Source organism: Cebus imitator, unplaced genomic scaffold (assembly GCF_001604975.1).
Source record: "Cebus imitator isolate Cc_AM_T3 unplaced genomic scaffold, Cebus_imitator-1.0 Scaffold389, whole genome shotgun sequence".
NCBI lineage: Eukaryota > Metazoa > Chordata > Mammalia > Primates > Cebidae > Cebus > Cebus imitator.
Window position 1 is genome coordinate 1051505 of NW_016107704.1, and position 5502 is coordinate 1057006.

The window sequence follows — 5502 nt, forward strand, 5'->3', positions numbered from 1 at the left end:
ATTGGTTGAGGTTGAACTTGCACTCACCTGAATTCAAAGTTGTCTCGTGACAGGATGATTTCCTATGACATGTTTTCCTAAGTATAAAGTGCAGTGGGGGCTGCAGAGTTAATGACAGGACACTTTCAGTGTAGTTGGATGGACGCACACTGAACTTCAATGACCAGACACAAGGCCCTGCTGCTGTCTCTGCGCCCTGCCATCCTTGGCGGCCCACCTCTACCCATTCCTCACAGACCTTTCTGGTCCTGGTTCCTCCAAAAACCTCCGCATGACCTTGGGAAGTTACAGCCCCTACTACTACAATGGCACTTGATTTCCTTTGCCTCCTATGTGAAAACTTTTTCTTTTAAGTAACATCAGGATTAGAAACTTTTGACCTGTGTTTCTGACCTGCAAAAAGATTTGATTTCATCACACAGTGTTTTCAAAATAATTTGAATTTAAACCCTTTTTCTGGATAGGTCCCACCAATGCCTAGGAGTATCTTCCTGGTCATGAAAACACAGACATTAAGACCTTTTTATATACAGTGTAATTTCTGGGGGAAAAAATTATTGTCTCACTTCAAACTGTGATCGTATTCTTCAGTTGAAACTCCTGTTACCAATTTCTCAGGTATGTTCCATTTTAAGTATTTTTTTTAATTGCATATATATGGTTTTGCCTTTTTATCCAGTCTGAGAGACTTTCTTTGAAATATGAGATTAGTTCAACTGCATTTATTGGTGTGAAAGATAGTTTTAGTATTCATTTTATCATGACTTTTACTTACAATTACTATTTTTATTGCTTATTTAAAACTTGTTTTCTACTAAACCCGTCTCTGTTTTTATTGTTTTATGTGTATAGGCTTAGTAGACTGGACATTTGTATTTTATTTAGGCAGTTACTTTTATTACCATCCTTTTATACATTATATTTTATCTCTTTACACTTAACAATTTAGCTCAACAGAAATATTTATTGGTTGTCTGCTGAATTTTCTTTTCTCCTTGAGAATCTGTAGACATTGCTCAGCTGACTTGCAGGAAGGAATGTTGCTAGAAATCATTCCGGGACCACTGGTATTCTTCTCTTACAGGTGACTTAGTCTGTTTTGTCTGGTTGTCAAAAGGTTTTTTTCTTTGCCATCGCTTCTCAGTAACTTCTCAGTAATGTGTGGATTGTTCTCTGTCAATTTTTTAATGGCCACACTGGACTTTCCTATCTGAAGAGCAAGCTTTTATTTCTTTAGCTTATGTATAACTTGTAGCTTATTTCTTTACAATTTATAGCTTGACCTTCTGTTTTGTGATCCTTGTTCTCCCTTTGGGAATATCCATTCTGCATCTGTTGGATCTTCTTGGCGTGTCAGTTGACTGCATCCTTTTTACCCTTAATTCTTTAAATGACTATTCTTTCTCACTTTGCTTGCTTTTCTTAATTGAGTTCTAAACTTCTCCTACTGTGTTTTTAGCAGTTTTCCTCCCACACACCACCCTTTTCTGAATTTCTGTCTGTATTGTGGATGAATTGATAATAGTTTGAGCAGTCTCTTTGACCACGAATGGAAGCCATGTGGTCAGGTTGACGGGTAAGAAATACAGAAAGACCTGGGCCCCTGACACCATCATGGATGTTTCGTACAAGCCTTGATCTGTCCCCTTCAAGACTTGTACATCAGAGAAAATCAAACTTCAATCTGTTTAATCTGCTGTAATTTGGATTTTCCATTTTATCTAGTAATATATGTTTTTTACCTGATATAACATGCATTATAACTTATATTACTTACTTGTGGGCATTTATCTTATTTGTAATATCTTGCTGCAAAACATTCCTAAGAAAGGTAAAAGAAGATTTAGATACCTGAAGAGATATATTATGTTTATTAATTAGAAGACAATATTATTAAGATGTCGTTTCCCTTTAAATTGATCTAGAGATTCAAGTCTACTCCAGTCAAATCCCAGCAGACCTTTTTGGACAAGTGTTAAGAAGCTAATTCTAAAACCTAACTAGAAATGTACACGACCTATATAGCCAAAATGACACCAAAAAAGAATAAAGTTGGATATCCTGTCCTGTATGATTTCAAGACATATGTTATTATCGTTATTATTATTTTGTTTAGGGATGGATTCTCAATGTGTTGCCCAGGCTGGAGTGCAGCATCTGCTCATAGGTGCTGTCATGGCCCACTACAGTCTCAAACTCCTGGGCTCAAGTGATTCTCCTTCCTGTAGCTGAAACTACAGGCATGTACCACCATGACCAGCTATCATATTTTAAAACTACATTAATCAAAACTGTGTGGTGTTGGCATAAAGATAGAAAAAGAGATCAACTAACTAGAAAGTGCAGAAATAGGGCCACATGCCTGTGATCTATTGATTTTTGGCGAAGTGGCCAAAACAACTCAAGAATAATCTCCTCAACAAATGGTTTTGGGACAATTGGATAGCCAAATGAAAAACAAACAGAATGACCCAAAACATAGACCCTTATCTCTCACCATTTAAAACATCAACTGGTTCAAATGGTGAGAGGTAAGGCCAATATGTTAAGAAAAACTATAAAACTTCTAGAAGAAAACAGAGAAGAAAATCTTAGTGAGCTTGGATTTGGCAAATGTATTTTTTAAAGGGCCTCCAAGTCACAAACTATAAAAGACCAAAAAAAAAAAATTCAATAAATTTGACTTCCTTAAAATGAAAACTTTTGCTCTTTAAAACACACAGTTATGAACATAAAAAGGCAAGCCACAGACTAGGAGAAAATATTTGCAAAATATATATACAACAAAGGACTTGTACTTACACACAATATGTAGAGAGCTTTCAGTACTAAATTTTAAGAAGACAATCGAGATATGGTAAAATATTTTAACGTATTTCACAAAATAAGATATACTAGATAACAAGAAAATGAAAATATGCTCAACATAATTAATATGAAAATGCAAACTGAAACTATAATGAGAAACCACTAAACACCTACCATAATAGTGAAAATTAAAAAGACTAATCATCCTAAGTGTTAGCAAAGTGTTTAACACCAGTTTCACATACTGGCAGTGGCAATGTAAAATTGTCCTACTTTGGAAAAGGTTTGGTATTTTTCTAAAAACATTAAAGAGATATCTACCAAATGGCTCAGGCTTTACATGCCTAGATATTTACTCAAGAGAAATGAAAATTTTGTTACACAGAAATATTGTCACGGAAATGTTAAAAGAGGCTTTGTCATAGCCACAACTGAAAATAGCCCACATGTTTCTCAGCAGGTGAATGGGTAAGTATCCTTTGGTATATCCACACAATAGAACACTGCTCAGTAATAAAAAGAAGTAAACGATTGATACATGCCACCACATTGAAGAATCTCGCAATAATTATGCTAAGTATAAGAAGCCAGACAATAAAAAGTACAGTGTATTATAATTATATAAAATGATATAAAAAACAAACTAATATTCAGTTTAAAAAAACCACATTTGCAGTCCCTTGCAGGATGGGGTGTTGAGAGGGGGAGATGTATTGGGGGCACAAGAGAATGCTGGGTGTGATGTGTGTGTTCATTTTATGGATTGTAATGACAACTTCACAGGAGCACACATATGTCAAACTAAAATTGTGCAATTTAAATATGTTCACTTTCAAAAAATAAATAAATAAATAAATATGTTCACTTTCTTCTACATTACACAACAATAAAACTTTTATTAAACATTTAAAGTATACATAAAAGGAGTTTTCAGACATGCAGTGGAAGAGTTTGAGAGAGTGGTAAACACGGTCAGATCAGGGAATGCATGGAACAATCAGAGATGAGGGTCTGGGTGGTGATGACTGGGATGACCAAGTGGACTGTGGCATGTGGAGGGGAGGTTGAGCTGTGCTCATCTGCAGGGTATGCGGGTAGTCAGTTCACACTGGGCCATTTGAGCACCTTGGCAGCTCTCCTTTTCTACTGAGGTTGGCATGCTCATCGCTGGATGCTGAAGCCTCCTCAGGGCATGATGTTTCAGGTAGGGGCAGGGACTCTGGGAGAGCCGTCTGTACCTGCGGGGCTGTGGGTGATGGGTTTGGCTACCTGGAGCAGGGGATGAGGATGTGGTCATGTGATGGTCACTTTACATATGCACACACATACATGTCCATATATGTATACCATATGCATATCCACAAATACGCATATAAACTTACATATGTATATGTATACACATATACACACAAACATACATATATTTATATATACATACATAGAAACATATACACATTTATATACATATACATAGGTATACATATTCATATATATATGCACACATTTACATATCAATATATGGATACATACATACATATATATGCACACATTTGTGTATTTATATATTTATACATGCACAATATATCTACTCATATACATACATATACACACATGTAAATATGCCATACATACATATAAATACACCATACATGTACACATACATTTATGTACATTTATATATATACAGATATTCATATATTATAGAATACACACATACGTACATACATACTCATTTATATACAAACAAACATGCAAGTATACATACACAATATACATGTGAGTTCTAATAGACACATGCACTTGTATACATAGACACATTTATATATGTATACATGCACGATATACATTGACACATTCATATACATATACACACAATTCACACACATACTATACATATTCACATGCATATGTTCACACACTTTTAATTCTTATTACAACCTTGTGAAGGACTTCCTAACCCATTTGCCAATGTGGAAAACATGTTTCCCAGAATTTACTCACTAGAGATGCATAATTAATATTAATATTAACAGATAATTAATATCTGTCATCCTGATCTCCCACTTCTGTAAGTCTAGAGCTTCCCTTCAGAAGACATTGACGCAGATGTGCGTCTGAGTGTTCCGGCCACACAGGAGCTTAGCTCCTGAGCCTCCAGGAGTCCAGCTTGGTGCACCTGCTCAGGCGGACAGACCACAGAGACCCACAAACGCGCCCTCCTGAAGGGCTCCTGGGGCTGAGAGTCCTGCCTGCTCTTTGGCTGCCCTGCCCCATGGCCTCTTTTCTCTCCCTTCAGACTTGGCAGGAGTCACGTCCCACTGCCTTCCTAGCCAGGACTCAGCTGCCTGACTTCCAGTTCTGGTGCCCCACAGTATCCCTTAGAATTTTTTGGAAAACCTTGCCAGTTCATGCCATGTCCTCTTCCTGTAACATTCTTCCTCCCACAGACAGTCCAACAAGCTGTTTCATGGGGACATCATGCAAACAGACCTTTATATCTTATTTCTAAATGGTATACCCTCCTTCATTCCTATTAGAAACACTCTAGACATGAAGTCATGAGAAGACTGACTTGACTCAGCTGTTTTAGGAAGGTGCCACTTTTCACACAGATGTGACTCTGGCAAGACTTCTTCCCTAAGGGGAGGAGGTGGAAAATGAATGCAAGGAGCTACAGAAAGAACTGCAGCGTGG